The 18,392-nt window shown below is 29.3% G+C and overlaps 1 protein-coding gene across 7 annotated transcripts in view; it reads right to left on the minus strand.

Moving 5' to 3' along the window:
- Positions 1 to 15,844, minus strand: part of app (Palmitoyltransferase app) — a 262,389-nt gene extending 246,545 nt beyond the window's left edge. For 5 of the 7 annotated variants that reach the window (XM_065506496.1, XM_065506498.1, XM_065506497.1 and 2 more), the window contains exon 1: positions 14,602 to 15,019. The gene's annotated coding sequence lies outside the window, so the exon portion shown is untranslated. Of the gene's footprint in view, positions 1 to 14,601; positions 15,020 to 15,263 lie in introns of those variants that run through there. The other 2 variants (XM_065506492.1, XM_065506499.1) reach the window with 2 other exon arrangements.
- Between the last annotated feature and the right edge of the window lie 2,548 nt (positions 15,845 to 18,392).

The raw sequence follows: 18,392 nt of genomic DNA on the forward strand, positions 1-18,392 counted from the left end.
TATGAACGTACGAAAGAACGATACACTTCAAGTGCACAAGATGACTTCATTGCAGTAGTCATTGTGGCGGCAAAACAATTTTTGTTTTATTGGCCACTAGGATCATATATTTGATTCAAATTTGTTTTCATTTTCATTTGCTAACGAAATTACTGAAATCAAGCAATTTTCTTTTTTTTTTCTCTCTCTCTCTGCTACTCTACATACATACATACATATTTAGTTAGTTACTAGTAGTTTCAAAACCGATACATAGTAAAATCCTAAGGTTATATACATACATATGTATATACAATGATTTATGCATATATTTGTTAGTTTGTCTGTTGCTTTAAAGAGTGGGATTAAAATTGTAAAAATATACAGAGAAATGGGAAAAAAAATTTCGATTTTCCGGTTTTTTTCCAGTTATTTTTTTTGTAATCGAAAGTTTACTGAGCCATCAAACGTTACCAAACTGATTTAAATGTTGTTGCATTTTGCTGCTGTCTGACTGGAACACTATTGCTAAAGTCATCCATTATGGGCGAGCGTATGCTTTTAGTTTGAACGTAAACACTGACGTTAACGTCATTTGCTAATAGTATGAAATTGCTAAAAGAAAAAAACAAAATTTTTGCATTCCAAACACTGGGTGACAAAACAATTAAATCTATTAACAATGATTTGTTTCTGTGTTTAGTTGGAAATTCATTCAAGTAAATTAAACTTTATGAATAAGGCCTTGAATGGAAAAATAGAACAAAATTAAGAAGAAAAAAAATCAATCATAAAAGGCTCTAGACAAAAGCCTACTAAGAATACAAACCGTAATACGAAATATTACTACGACTACACTAAAATTGCAACTACGAGGAGTTTTAGTAATTAGATTTACCTGACTTTAATGTTCAACTGTAAACTAATGCATGATACCTTCATTATGTATTTGTTTCAATTGCCACTGTACCTAACCTCATCCGTATGTTCATACTTACATATCTAGGGTTTCTTTTAGCTGAACCTCAAAAACATTTTGTCTAACTGTTTTGTACTTTTATTTGTAGCCGTTTTGGTGTGTTGCACCAAACAAAGCAACAAAAACTACAAATGCAGCAGAAAAAAAGAAATGAAAAAAGACATGTTGCATATTTAATGGATTTGTCTAATCTAACGAGAATGTGAACTGTTTCATAGATGAATGAAAGAGAGGAATGCACGGACTGGCAAATTTTATTTTTGTATTGTTTACTGTTTGTTTTTGTTTTTCGTCCTATTATTCTTATTTTTTGTTGTTGTTTTATTTTGGTTTCTAAACTTTATACGAGTACAAACAATGCAATGCAATGCAATGCAATGCAATTGATTTTTAGTTGATTTTTCTAATTTTGTGCAAATGTTCACACCTCGTGTACATTGTTAACGAATTTTAAGTTGAACTTTTAGATTAGAAATACAACTCAACTATCGATGAAAGAGTGTTAAAAAATTTAAAGGATAAAGGTGTGCAGGAATGTTTCAATCCTGTCTGTCTGTTTGTCTATTATCAACATTGAATTAAATTTGATTTGTAGTATAACAGCACATACAACTGCTGCTTTTAATGTGATTTGTTAGTTGAAATGTTGGCACGAGCAAAAGATTAATTGTTATCTCACTAATTGGTAGCTTTTTAATTTGAAAACTATTGATTTAAATGTTCAAGACACATACAAGTGTTGTTTTTGTTTTCACTTAGTTTTTTTACTAATACATTCTCACCACTTAGGTTTTTTACAACTGAGTTAGGGTTTTGGCGGAAGTGATTTCAAGTATAGATTTTTACATTTATATTATTCACTCATATGAGTAAAGTAATCAAAATACAATATATAAATATCGTTACCTTAATATAGAAAGGCCCTAACTCGATCTCGAAAAAACACGATATGTAAATATGTGTATAGGACACTTTTTTTATCACTTGCTCGGAATTAATAAATTTATTTAGGGATATACTAACAGAAAAGAGATCATGAAAACTAGTATATTCCTTTATTTTGCCACACATGACCTGAATTACTTCAAATAAATTGTAATATTTCTTTCCCATTATTTTTTCTTTTTTTTTGGAATTTCTTGTCCATAATTTATAATTCCAAACAATTGCAATGTATGTTTTCTAACTTTTAGATTATTCATTACTACATTGTGAAGTTGAATATAATTTATGAAGTAGTGATTTGTGTGTGACATTTTATTTGTATGCTTGTAACGTGATGCGAACCATAAAAGCATAATAGTAGATGTAACAAAATGTAATGTACATACATTTTTTATCTACAAACCGAATTCCTTAAAATGCAATAATACTCTGGTATGTATTTTTCTTTTTATTTCGTTTTATACAGTGACAAATGCTTGATTTCAACGCGAGTTGTTACAAAGGAAAATGAGAGTTAAAAGTATAGGTTTCTCATGACGTTTGCAACATCTTTAAATATTAGCTCAAGCTATATGAATATCGGAGTTTACTTCACTCGAAAGATGTCTTTTAATATTTCTTCGCCGAAGAAACTTTACTTTCAATTTGAGCTGCTACAGCTGACATTATTCATTAATTAGATGCCTTTATCTTTATCATTGACAGTATCTTGTAGCATTTCTGAAACTGTTTTCTTGTAATTCTTACTGTATTTCAGTTTCCCTTTATCTCCCAGTACTCTATACTTTCACTTATCAACAATGTTGATAAAACGCTGTTATTTAAATGACAATAAAAGAGAACATTCTAGTTTTGTCCGTTGGATAATTCATGAAAGTGCTAGAATAACAGTAAGTTGCAGTTAGTCAGATTATTAACATCAAATTTTTGTGTTTTTTAAGTGTGTAATTGTTGTGTAAATTGGATAAAATAATAGTTGTTACAAATATTAAAACTACTGATCGTTTTTATTTGCTAGTAAAAAATTGCGGTTTATTAACTACCGTTTTTGAAAGGTAAAAACGTAAAAATATTACCTCCACTACTGATTTGAGTATGATTGTAGAACTAGATTGTAATGAGTCAAGAAATATTACTGTCCATCTTTGGATGCTTTTTTCGACATTGTCCACATTTTATAATTTTTAAGTTACTTTCAAGAAGAGTGCATACGCGATTCGCCGCATATGCCACTCCACATATTTTTAGTAACAACTACTTAAAACACTTTTGGTAAATATTTATTATTAGTACGTAGTACACGCACATAAAAACGTGTAGCAGTAAAAATTCGCGTTTTTCAAACTAATAAAGAAAAATAAAAATAATTCAAGTTGGCAAAAAGGGGGAAGACAAAATAATAAAAAAAAAATCTTATAAATAAATTGTTACATAAATAAATGTAACATTAAAACAAAATTATTATGAATCACTGACAAATAAGAATTTTATAGTGAGACATAAAAGTATTTAACCACTTTCATTCTTCTTAGCCATATACACATACACCTGTAAACTAACATCAAAATTGCATAAAAATATATCAACTAATTGTCTTGCTTTAACGTGGAAATCTAGATTTTACATTGGTTCTAAAATATTTAATGTTCGTAAGGCACTGTTTTGGAAAACTATTTTCGTTGATGCTGCAAAGTCAAATAATGAATAACATGTCTTATAACAAATCATAATCGATTAAATCACAGCAAAATATTTTAACCCTCAAACAGTTTTGGATACTACACAAATGTTTGTAGTGACAAACATATGTTAATTTGATTTGCCTAAAAGTATGCACCATTTTTCTGAAAGCTCTGATATAAGATGATTTAACTCAAAATATCGAAAGATGGTGTGCTCGCGACTAAATGAGTACACATCCCAGCAGTTGAGCAAGTAGTCCCTTATAGACAGTAATTGTCACTAATGTCTGATCACTTGGCTGACTCCAATTTATATATTTTGGGTCATTAGACACGTATGTACTCTTTGTAGTGCATACAGAAGACAATTGGTTACTTTATACATCCCAGATAATCTAGCGTGAAGACAATTGTCACTTAAGTGTATCTAAGTAATCTAGAGTATAGTCTCTATAAAAATTGTGTCGATATAATTCTCATACAGTTTATTTTTTTTTTTTTGCTTAAATATACTGATATCCAATGTAAAATAGCATGAAGTCAATAGTCACTTTAGTGAAGATGAAGTTTTGAAAAAGTAAACCATCGAAACAATGGGTGAATTTCAAAACATCTGTATGCAATGCAGTCATATCTTTATCAAGACAAAGCAAGCAAACGCGTAGTTAAAATTTATAAAAAACTTAGCATACTGCCTGAATTACTTTTTCATACATTTTGCGATATGAAACATTGTCAAAGTTTACACGATTGCGTTAAGAATCGCTCGACTTTTTAAGGTTGCATTACATACAGACGTTTTGGAATTCACCCAATATGTCCATTTCAATTGATGTGTGTCTACTTTGCTTGCTCTACATGTAATCAGCCCAATTATGAATAAAAATTCCCCGGGAGTTTATTCCCTTTTCCCATTTTTCCTATTCAAATTCAATGTTAAAAATAAGAAAAGTGAAAAAACTCCCAGGGAATTTTTATTCATAATTGGGCTGAATCTAAATGGTAACTGATCCATTTTTATACAATTCATTTCGCTAACTGTTCATTTCTTTCGAAATACAGAAACTGGCAATAAACCATTTTTTATGAGTTTGTACTTGTATAAACTCCAGGCATAATCATAAGGCGAGGTTCCAGGGGGGTGAAGATAGGATATTTACCCCCAAATATTAAAAAAAAAAGTTTAAAAAAAAAGAGAAAAGAGTGCCTCGACCAAATATTCCCAGAAAATATCGTATTTACAGCTACCAGTAAACATGGGAAAACGGACAGATTTTCTAGAGCAACTTGAATGTCATGCTAACACCAACGCGTCTCAAGTAATTAGGAGACAATCAGACTGTGAAATAGCTATAGCTCAACTGTTTTTACTTCCGCCTACACTGATAGAAAAACCGTCATAACGCTGATGTATTTTGACATCAGTTCTATGTCAAGTGTCTTCGTTTTTGACCCCATGACACTTTTCATCATTGTGATGTCAGCCTTTACATCAATTGACAAAATTGTCATCAGTGCGATGGCACAGTAACATCGGAAGAATGACTCTGATGGCAAACTGTCATCAATGAAATGGTACATTGGCATTAAAGAAATGACTAATCGGCATCAATTTAATGACAAAAAAATGTATCTAAAAGAAATCTCTATAGAGATTTATTAGATGATTTTCCTCTTAAATCTCATAAAATTAATTAATAAAAAGTCAAAGCAATAATGCAACATCCCTTAAAAATACATAATTGGTATTGAAAGAAAAATATTAAGTACTAAAGAGCTTTGTAGTAAAGAAAAGCAGTTAAAGCAAATTTGTCATTGTAGTTTCAAAACACCAACAATTCATACTCCCGTACTCTCCCTCAATTCCTAGAAAACTCTTAACACACATAGAAATAAATATCGTGAAGCTAAAAAAAAAGAAAAAACCAACACTACAGGGTAAAAGTATCAACATAAAACGTATTAGCTTTAATAACAAAAACTACAAACAATGTGGCTTAAAAGTACACCAACAACAACAATAATAGTGGGAGGAACAATGTACATGTGGCCACCAAAGGTAAATTGGCAAAAACTAAAGGTTATAACGTGTATTAGAAACACAAGAGAAGAACATTGAAAAAAAGAGGAAACACAAGCCAGGAATAATAGGGCACAATGGTAAAAAGGGCAAAACTATACGACGATAACAACAACAACAAAATCTCATAAAACCAAACTTTAAAAGAAAATAACAACAATAGCTATAATACATATTATATTGGATAAGGTCGTTTAGAACAACAACAAAAGGTTTACCTAAGGAAAAGAAATTGAGGTATAAAAACCAAACTAAACTGTTGGTTTATGTCAATGAGTGTTTCGAGTTTTTTACAACATAAGCAACAACAACAACAACAATGCAAAAAAAGTGGGGGAAAACAAAAGCTAAAACAACAATATTCAGCAACAAAGAGAAAAGTTGTTAGGGTAAGTTAAATTTTATTAGTGCAATATCTAAAGCTATTTGGGGTTACACACTCGTATTACGAATTCCACACATTCACAGATACGCATGTATTCTACACAAATACACACGTTGTAATGTAAATGCGTAAATGTGTGTCAGTAATTGCTCTTGTTACTGATTTTTTTTCCATTTTTTGTTTTACTTTTGTTATTTTTTCCAAGTCTATTGTATTCCGCAGTGAGTACTGGGGGGAAAAAGAGGATTGTAAGTAAAAGATATTTCAACAAATTAGTTGATTGCCACGTGATTGTTGCTCTACTCAACTCTGCTACTGGTGCTTTATTAAGTGTGCTTACATCCAGCAACAAAAACAACATCACTCGCAATTCAATTGACCTTGTGGTTATTATGGCTATTAGCATGTGTATCTTTTGTTTTTTTTTTAATTTTTTTTTTATTATTACGATTTTTTCATTTGTGTTGTGTTTTTTTTTTTTTTTTACTTCACTTGAAGTTTATTTGTAAATTGATTGGAATATCATACTCGTACAATGTGTTGTAAGTATACGTAAGTATGCAGTTGTGTGTTATAAGTGTAAATGAACAAGTTATTATTATTGATATTTTATTGTATCAGCATGAAACTAATAAACACCCTACCCTAACTCTAAACTACTCCTTTTTTGGAAATTTCAAATCTTATATTGCATAAAATAAATTCATTTAGAAGTTGTTTTTTCATAGATCATAAAGTTTCCAAATTATTCAGCTGTATTAAGAAAATCAGCGTTCTGTGAGAGATGTTTTTCGTGCACTTCAAGCAAACAGATTGCATCATCGATCTTTCAAGTCCGCTAATGCCAATCAAATTTGAGTGTCAGTGTACGTTATTGGAAGATATGTAACCGAATAGACCACATCCAGCCCGTAGTGAGAATAATATTGCAGCTGTATTGCAGATGTAGAAGACCAACATTACTCGCTTAATTCGCGACATACCGGCAGCATTGCTGGAAAGAAGAATTGGATGTTCAGGGTGTTAAAAACCGTAGTCGCGGCCAAAATCTATCCTTAAAATGTAAATGTCAGAGATTGTTCTTTCAGGTCATAATTTAAATATTCCGAAATTTTTTATTTAAAATTAAAAATAAAATATGCATCACCAAGGAATGAAATGTAACTGTTGACCAAGGCATAAACACTAATATGCGATTTGAATCTTGAACCATCAATATTTAACAATAAAATATTTGTCTAATATAGGGGTAATGTCAAGTATTTAGGTTTATATAAAACTTGTTTATGTCCAATTTCCTCACGATATTAATTATGAATTTTCAAATAATTTTGTGAGCGGGACCTTGTATGGGGAGTAGGGACAAATGTTGCCCGATTTTCACTATACTTTACAGTATAATTTCAGAGTACTTAGAACTACTTTGCCGCATAATCAACATAGAATATTCCGGGGGATATTTGTATGAGGGCTAGGTCAAACCATAAACCGATATTGCCCATTTATCAGCATTGAGTATTTGTGAACAATTTCAGCTTACTAGCTCCTTTCGTTTGAGCCCTGTAGTGTTTTCAACAGAAAGACAGACGGACGGATATAGTTAGATCGTCTTAGAAGCTTATGAAGACCCAGAATTTTGATGTGTTACAAAAGGAATGAAAAAATAATTAAAATGAGCGCTGTTTTGGGGCGTGGAAAAGATATTGTAATATTTCTGGAATTGTATTAAACTAATATTTAATATTAGACGATGACTAGATGATCTTTTTTCGACTCAAATTTACATTGATTTGTTAGTGCATATTTTATTGATAATGTATATTTTCATACATGCATTTTACATCAAAATGCAAAAGTAAAGCTGAATTCACCCATGAGTTTCTGAAACATTTTTTGTTCGGAACAATTTTTTTTTTATATGTAGTTTGACGTTCTATTTTTGAGAGAGACTTCAAACTACATATAAAAAAAAATTGTTCCGAACAAAAAATGTTTCAGAAACTCATGGGTGAATTCAGCTTAAGTCACATGATGGAGCCTTCAAAAATTATGATGTTAAAGGACAATTAATATACCATTAATTTTCTCGGAAGAACAATTATAATTTTCGTTTGTTTGATATGTTGTAATTTAAAGATCCATGGATAATTAGTTTATGTTTTACCACAAAAATATAAATGAATATTTTTTCAATGTTTAGGTTATATTTCTATTTTTTTTTGTAATTTTAGGCGTATATTTTCCAATAATAAAGGCATGAAAATCAGCCAACTAGTTATTGCAAATACAAAATTTCTTAAACGTTTATAGTTTCTGTAACAGTTTCCTTTAAGGCATTATTGTATTAAACTGAAAATGGGCGTGGCAATGATTGGAGTGAATTAAAATTTTGTTTTTTTTAATTTAATTTAACATGACCTCGAAATTGTGGAACGTACTTGTTTTGATTTTTAGCTGTGAAAAAATACCGCACGGAATATAAAATCTACACGTCCAATGCTAGTAATTTGAAAAATAATGTAAAAAGTGTGGTTTCAATAAACAATACAGTTTCCGATAAATAATCTAAATGTTACAAAATAATAGATAAGTATGTACTCAATTTGCGACATTATACTAATAGCGTCGTACCTCATAAAAATACAATAAACAATGTAAATGAGTAAGTAATTACTGCAAATATGATTAAAATTAGCTGATAATTCTCATTAACGTATATGTTGAACAATTATTTATTGAGAAGAAAAATAGATTGCGTATTAATTTTGGCTATGGAAAAAAGGAAATAAATTATTAGAAATTAAAATTAACAAGACTAAAATTAAAATTAAAGTAAATTTAAATATACATAACAATACTTAAATAATCTAGGTATGTAACTTTGAAATATGTGGTGTAGCCACATATACAAGATATATAAAGAATAAATTGAAATATTTCTATTGAAATACTAAATAGGTATTTAAACCTAAACAAGCGTATAGAATGATTTAATTCAGTCTGAATATACTGGAAATAAATAAAATAAAAAAATAAACAATACATGGTGTGTCAAAAACAGCCGGTTTTTTTTATTATAAATTAAATTTTAAACCTACGCTAAGGCAATTAAAATATCCATGAATACAATTGATTCCATAAGCAATGACTACTAAGCAGTATTAAGATTTAAATAAAATTAAACAAAGATCTATTTTAAATTACAATACAATTTATTTAAAGAATATGGTTCATAGTTAAGCAGTATTTGAAAAAAATATTGTGCCGAAGAATTTTGAATTACGAGAATATGAGAAAACAAAACGACTACACATTAATCTAAACTTACAGCCCCAAAGCCACAAGTTACAGCAAAAAATAGTTTTGTTTACTTTTGTTTACGCTTACAGCCTTTAGCGTCTACTGTAGCTTGCCTCCAACTTTCGGTCGTTCATTCGCTCATTATATTACAAGCATAATTATAACTTTAAACAGAAAAGAAAAGAATAGGCAAAGCATTAAATCGCGCCTTAAATAAAATATAAATGTTAATTTAATTCAAAATATTATGCTTTAGATTAGAATTAGTTTTTTCTCTTTTTTTTATTTTATAATAAACTTATTATTCAGCATTTCTTTGGAAGAATTAATAACAAAAAGTATAAAATTCTCACGTTTTTGGCGTAAGCAAAACCAAATGAAAATACACAAGCAAACAAAAGAGCAAAACAGAAAGAAAAATATTCTTTTAATGGAAAAATATATTTGTGTTGATAATTAAAAAATGGTGGGAGCTTAGAGACGCCTAGGGAAAGAGGGAGATTTTAAAATCGCCCTTTAAGAATTTCATGTTAACAAACAATAAACAAACAACGGAACTGTGGCGGCATTAAAACAGACAACGACATCGCAATGGTGGGTTTGAAATGGAATTCCATTGAACAAAAATATAAAATTTAATAAGCTTTAATTCAACTTACTTAAACGATGTTATAACAACTAAAACACAACAACTCACACAAAAATACAAAAAGGTATCTATCTATCTGTTTATCTATTAAATTGCGAAATACTTTCACTACACTCAAACAAAAACTCTCAAAAAGAAATAGCGACACAAGAAAGAAATTATTTAACAACGTGGGCCATGCCTGTTGTCAATATTTGTTTATTTAAGGCAGAAATTAATTAATAATTCTAAATGTGTATTGATTGAAAATGAAAGCAAATGTTTTGTTTAAAAAGAATCAAAAGAAATCACATATACTTGAGTAACTATACTTTGAAATTGTGTTAACAATTGTAAATTATTTCACGAATTTGCAAATGTTACTGGGGCGCAAGGTTTAAAGAAAAATTCCATTTTATACGAGTACTTATTATATGTATTATAGAACTTGTACACAAAAGCAACATGCAACAATTAACTTAAATACCCACTTAATACACATGAAATTATGATGAGTAATGAGAATAGTTTATACTGGCAATGGGGCATTAGAAAGTTCTACAATAAAAACAACAAATAAAAGAACTTGAAATTAGTTTAAATTAACTTGAAGTATAAATATGTAGAAGTAAATAAAAATTCTTTTATTAGATTTATTTATTTATTCCTTATTTCTTTATATATTTTAAGCCAATTGCTAATATTTACAGTTACTAGCTTGAGGGTGGGCGTGGCACGTAAATATCATGAGAACTATAATTATGCGGAATTTCCTTCGGTACCATTGTATGCGGCTGAGCTGAAATTGGTCATGTTTGGATAAATGAGCGTGGCACCATCCATACAAAGTAAATAGTTATATTCGAATATCTGCAGAACTATAATTGTGACAGTCTTCAAACTTTATACGAACCAATTTCTTATCAGTGCATGAAGTGTAACCAAAAATGGGATGGATCGGAAAATGCGGTGTGGCCCCTCACACACCAAACAAATATTTTATTTTATTATTTTAATATTTTACATAGTTTTGTGTGGAAATGGGCGGTATTGTTTTAGTGGGCGAGGCACTTCCCATCGAATGTAAATTGTTAGTTTCGAATACCTAATTATTTAAACTTTGTATGAAACAATTTATTATCACTGTACGGAGTTTGGCTGAAAATGGATGGAATTGAATTGGTGGGCGTGGCACATGTCATTCAAAGTAAACAGTTATTTTCGTGAAAGTCTTCAAACTTTATATGAAAAATAGTAAAGTTCCGAAGTTCCGGTGAGTCACCTCTCATAAATGTAAATAGTTATTTGTAAATATCATGAGAAATATAATTGAGAGATTCTTCAAAGTTAGTCCGATTAGATCTCTTAGCATTTTGCATAGTTTGTCTCAAAATTGTCGGGATTGGATTGAATTGGTGAGCATGGCCCCTTTCATACAAAGTAAATGGTTTTTTTTGTCGAATATCTGTATGTATGTCCGATGAAGCACTTTAAAAACAATTTTAAATTAAACGAAATTAAACACTTTTATAAATTTCCATGAACAACCCTGACAAACTACCCACGCTTGCATAGATTCATATGTGTGCAAAATACTCCTTAATAAAACTTTAAAGCATTTCATCACTTTTAAGCAATTATTTGATGCTGAAAATAGCGTAAACGAAAGTTGATGTGTGAAATTTTGAAACTAATTCAATTTTATATTCATTATTGCAAACAAAATAAACTCATAAAAATTAATTTTATGTGTATTTTACATAATTAAGTTAAAAATTGATTTCAGCTCAAAAGCCACTTCAGCACCACCAGCAAAGCACCAACACTACTCTGCTGAAGCAGCTAGCACACACTCAGCAACATAAACTACTCATCATAAAAATACATAATAATAATAATAAAAAAATAGATTGAATAAAAATAAAACGAAGAAAAAATAACGCAAACATTTAATAAAGTTTAGTCAAGTATGCTTGACCCTGATTAGCTGCTTCATTGAACTAATTTAAGTTAAAATACAATTTTTAACTTGATGACTCTAATGGCAATATGATAAAAAAAAATTCTGAAAATACATTAAATCCGCTAAAAATTAAATTATATATTTCAATTAAATTTCAAACAAAAAAATAAATAAAAACAATCGAACGATTTGTATAAATGTGCGTTTAAATAAAAATTTAATTTCATTTAAACAATTTATTATGATTTTATTTAAAAACAGTTAAATTGTTGTTTTTATTTATCACACCATTTATTATTTATTAAAATGTGTAAATATTTATACTAAAAAAAAGAAACAAAAACAACATAAAAAAACTTGTATTTCATGACTAAACAGTCGAGCAGAGAAAAAACTCAAAATGTTAAAATAATTTATAAAAAACAAAACTAAACAACAACAAACAAAAACAAGACTTGTCTGCCTTCAACAATTTTTTTTATACATATTTTTATTAACAAACAAAAAAACTGCACAAAAATATATATTTATGTATGTTTAAATATTAAAAGTGAGAACTGATGAAATGAACAAATTTGTGAATTTATTTTAATGCAGGAATAATTGAAAGAAAACAAGAGTTGTTTGAAATTTAAAGATAACAGTTAAAATTTGAGTTTACGGATTTGATAAATAACGTAACATCACAGTTTACAGGAGAAGCCAAAAACGATATAATTTGGAAACTACTTGAGATATTGAAACAAAATTTTCAAATCTAGATTTCAATGAAGCTTAAATTATATTTTATATTGGGTGCATGACTTAGAAATGTGTGATTTACAATAGCGGTTTCGTTTTTAATAACTTATATGTCATTTTGAAGAGTACATATCTATCATTTATTCTTACTTAGTTATTGAACATTATAGAGTTAACAAAATATGTTTTGCTTCGAAAGCGTCATATGCGGGAAGTTTTGCTTTACATCTTTAATTTAAAAAAAATTGCCGCTGCAGCACACTAATTGCTCACCGAAGCTTATGGTGAATGTTTTTCATCCGTTTCAATGTGCGAGAGATATCGCCCAGGCCAGCCTCCCGTAATTGGAGGCATTACTCAGTTCAAAGCGTTTGGAAGCAGGATTCAAACAAAAGCAGCAAAATTGAGTAAAATTCGAATTGAAGCTGAGAGACCTTGAAAGACGATTTTGTACGCCTGAAATGCTGCTTGAATGCTATAAAAGAAAATCATTTTTGCACCCAATTATTACTAGCGATCAAAAATGGATCTATTGCAATAACACGAAGTGTAAGAGATCGTATGAAAAGCCCGGCAAACCTGCCGAATCTACATCCATGCTATATATAAATGGCCTAAGGTAATGCTCTGTATTTGGTGGGAGCAAAAGTGTCCTATATGTATATTATGAACGAAACATGTACCTAATGCAACTGCTTTGTTTGAAGCGAGCATTGGCCGAAAAATTCCCAGAATATGCCAGACATGAAACAGTAATATTCCATCATGACAACGCTGGGCCACATGTTCCAATACCTGTTAAAAACAATTTAAAAAGAAATGGTTGAAAAAAAGTTTTGCCTCATCCGCCTTGTAGTCCAGGCCTTGCCACGTCCTACTAACTACTATTTGGAGAACACACTCTCTGGGATACGCTTCACTTCAGATCAGAGTATCCGAAATTGGCTTGATTCGTTCTTGGCCTCAAATATGAGCAGTTCTTTTAGCTTGAAATCCATATGTAACCAGAATGATGGGAAAAGGTCATAGCTAACAATGGCCAATATTTTGAATACATTTATATTGTACAAATATAAATGAAATTTTCTTTTGTCTCAGAAGTTGACACAATAATTTTGTTAGAGCTTTGATATTTGTAATCGGACTTTTTTTATAGCTTTTGATATTAAAATGCGATTTTAAGTATTAAATTAAATTAAATTTTAAATTTAAACCCTAATGGGCTCAAAAGTTTTAAGATTTATATCTGATGACCAATGACCAATCACCAAATCGGAGAAAAAACAACAAAAATACAATATACATATTTAATATTCGAACTTTAAGGGCCCATATGGACTGGCGACACAAAAAAAATATACCGTCACGACCCTATAAAATTAGGACACAATAATATTTTAATATCACATACCTATAAACTAAAAATTGCAATGAAATCTGCAAAATTTGTGAAAATTTTATTGTTCACTGGGAAATAATTGGTCACTACTTACTGACTGCACTGACAGACTAAAAATACGAAGTTTTCAATGCTGATGTAAGTGTTAAAGGCAACAAAGAGAGACAAAACAACTAAAACAATCATACAACCAACCAACCGACCGACCAACTGACAATAGTAAAAGTAATTTATGCAAAACGTTTGTCCCAAAAATGTTTCCTACATTGAATTTTAGGTCAGTGAATGTTTTTCACTGTTTTTTTATTTTAGCATTTTTTTCACTTGTTTAAAAAACTTAAATCTTATTCATAACAAAATAAAAATAAAAACAAACACAAACACTGTTTTTTTATTGATTCATAAACAAAACACAATAAAAAAAGAAGAGAAAAAGGTAAAATAAATACAAAACAAAACTAAATAAATAAACAAATAAAATTGTATTTTAATATCGGGTATAAATTGTATCTGTACTGACCTGTTATTATAAATTTGGTTATTGTTGTAGTTGTTTTTAATTCCTGTCTGTTTCTTCTATTTATTTTTGTAGGTTTTTTTTTTGTTTTTCTTCTTTATAGGTCTGTTGTCGCGTGAATGACACTTTGCACTCTGCTTTGTTGCTGCTGCTTCTTCTTCTACTGCTACTGCTGCTGCTGTTGTTGTCGTTGCTGTTTAGTTTTGTTATTGTTGTTGTTGTTATTAAACCACTATACTAAATGCACAATGACACTAAAGCAACAAAAACAACGACAACAACTTGAACACACGTTTATATAAAATAAAATCACAATAATAACAACAACACCAACAAAATAAAACGAACGAACTTATGTATGACAATGCAAAATCAAAAAAAAAAATAAAAAAAATATGGAAAAGGAAAAACTTAAAAAAGCAACACAATAAAAATTATGAAAAATGCAATGCAGAACCAACAAAATAAAGATTTTTTTTAAATTTATTCTTTTCGTTTCACTTTAAATATCAACTTTGCTGCTGCAATTTTCGCATGTTATTCACTCACTGTATCTTTACTTTTAAATTTTATTTTTCTTTATAGGTATTTCAAACACTTTATTATTTATATTTTTATTTTTTATGGTTATTTCTTTTATAATTAATTTTTTTCCGTAGATTTACCTTTTAAACAACCAACAAACAAAAAAATCTCACACAAAAACAACTAAACAATAAAATTAAACCGAAAAGAATTACAAAAAAAAACAAAAAATTTATAATGATGACTCGTTTTTACGGTTTCTTCTTTTATTAACAACGACGTTTACTACTAAAAAAAATAAAAACAAGATACGAGTGCGACGTCCGTCAAACGTTTACGTTAGCGCGACCGAATTATTAAAACTCTTGCATGCGTTTGATTAAGTTACTGTATGTACGAGTATGAGTTGATTTGAACATGTGTTTGTGTGCCTGTGATCTGGTAGTAGGAGCATTTATTATTTTGTTTCATAGCGGTTTTTCAATTAAATCACTTCTTTTTTTCGTTCTCACTTTATTGTTTTATTATTATGAATTTTTATTTATATCATCGCATCACTTTAACTTCTCACATTATTTCCTTATAAGAATATGAAAATCTCTATTATTATTTAATCTGTGTTAATGATTTTCTTAGTTTTTTGTTTCTTTGATTTAGTGTTCCGTTCACTCATTAGTCAGACGTCTTAACAACACGGCACCGCACAACTAAATAAAATGAAAACACACTGTTGTGTTGTCATTGTGTTTGTCATTAAAAAAAAAAACTAAAGAGAATCTAGAGAGAATAAAATGCTGCCAGATTGTTCAACTTAATACTCCGGCTCATCTGGCTTACATCCAACACAGTACACACACACACCATGCATTTCTAATGGGTCTGATTAGTTTGAAGACCCCCCAATTCCAACAACGAAAACCCCATATAATAAAATGCTATTGCTCATTTCAGCTGTTCACGACGTGAGCAGCGCAGTGACATCGGCTCACAGTGTTGCCACCATTAACTTTTAGTTGTGTTCGGTACGTTCAGTGAGGAGCTTTTATTCAGTCGCTCTTTCCTCTCATTTGTTACAGTAAGAGAGATGCCAGATAACTAGTTTCTTCAAAAAGCCCAAAAATCCAATTGGAATTTTTATTAGATTCTTATATGTACAATGTATGTACATGCAATCTGATAAGATTCTTAGACCTCTTTCACACTAGGCAATTTAGTTGCGCAAGTCTCTTGTGTTTGTAGATGCCAGAGGTAATGTCGGGTTAAGGAGAAGAAAATTTTACATGTTGTTTTGTTGTTGGGCAAGAGACTTGCACAACTAAATTGCCTAGTGTAAACATGAAGAAATTTACATTAAATAACATTTTAAATATTTTTTTCCAGTTACGAAATATGCCTCGTAGAATAAAAATAATTTTAAAACTTATACTATTTTTTCGCGGTGTAAACCTTTTACTTCATAGTGGTAAATTAATATTTTTTTGATTTACATACTTCCTTATGTTGCACTTTATAAATTTTAATCTTTTAATCCGCTATGTACCACGGTTTCTATTTAAAATCTAGATATAAGGAAAAAACCAGGACAACCTCTATATCTATTATCTATATCCGGCTTACTAAGTCATTTATATAGACAATATGGACATACAGTGGTTGACAAAACAATGAAAACTTTTCTAAATATTTCGTTAGTTGCCTATCTAAAATAATTTTTTAAAAACTTTTAACATTTTTGTAGTATTTTATTTGTATACTTTTATTAACTTAATTTAACAAAAAACAAAGGACATAATTAATTAAATTCTAAAAATGGGAAAACAAAATTAAAAGATTTCTTTATTACGGCATTGACAAAACAATGGAAACTCAGGTATTATTGTAACAAATATGGTCTAAACTTTGCAATAACTCAATATTTTGTTGGGTAACCCCTTTTTTTTGATAATTGCTACACATCAACGATGCATTGAACCATACCTTGAAAAACACCCCCATACCATAATGTTGCCACCGCCAAACTTTACAGTTTTATTTGTGTACTTTGGATCTAATCTTTTCCCCTTTGGTCGTCTTACAAATGTTCTCCCATCACTGCCTCTTAAATTGTATTTGGATTTGTCGGAAAGGAAGACAGTATTCCATTTATGTATCGACCAGTTTAAATGATCCCTGGCAAATTGTAGACGAGCAGAACGGTTCGTTTTAGAAATGAGTGGTTCATAGGACGATAGCAACCAAGACCAGCCTCATTTGCCCTGCGACTAACTGTTCGGGTACTTATTTCTAATTTTAGGCTATTAACAACCTCTCGAGGAGTTATTTTTGCGAAAAACTTAGAAAAAGAAATTGTGAAAAATTACCAGAATTTAAAAATAAAATAACTGTAAACAGGATGCTTTTTACATCGTTCTTTTAAATGTTATTTTCGTTTTACACTTCTTTCTTGCAGAAGTTTAAAAGTTGCCATTGTTTTGTCAGTAGCGAAATAGTGAATATTTTTAATTTTATTCCCTTTCTTCAGAATATAATTAATTATGTTGTTTGTTTTTCAGTTAATTTATATAAATAAAACTATACAAGTAAAATACTAAAAAAAAAAATTTATTTTAAAAATCTATTTTAAATTTTGGGCTACATATGGAATATTTGGAAATGTTTCCATTGTTTTGTCAATGATATTTCAAAGACCTTTGGAACGACGTATATAAGGCTATAATAAGTCGGACATATAATGGGTCAAAATCGGGAAAATATTTTTAACCCGAATATTTTTTTTCCACCAAAAATAATTTAAAAAAATTAAAAAAGAAATTTTCAAATTTTTTTTGCTACGAAATTTTTTTTTACTAATATGTAAATGAAAAATTTTTTTGAATATCATTAATATAGATAATATATCTAATGATAGATAGAAGGCCATAGTACACTGTTTTGTTGAACTGAATGTAAGTAGCCTTTATTGTTTGCTATAATAACATAATATTAGCAGTTAAATATTATTAAACAAAATGCGTTTATCCAGTAGATGTCACCATAATTTAAAAATGTTGTTAATTATACTTAATGTTCAATGCGGTAATGTTCATTTGGGTATTTTGGATTATTTCAATAAGATTATTTTAGCGGTAACATTATTTACTGTTATTTTGGTGATGGCATTTTAATGGTAATTGTAACTGACTTCAATTATTAAAAAAATTCTAACATTAAAAATTGTTTGATATTTCAAAATGTTTATTTTTGTAATTTAAAATTATTTACAGAATAAC

Source organism: Calliphora vicina, chromosome 3, assembly GCF_958450345.1.
Source record: "Calliphora vicina chromosome 3, idCalVici1.1, whole genome shotgun sequence".
NCBI classification, from domain to species: domain Eukaryota; kingdom Metazoa; phylum Arthropoda; class Insecta; order Diptera; family Calliphoridae; genus Calliphora; species Calliphora vicina.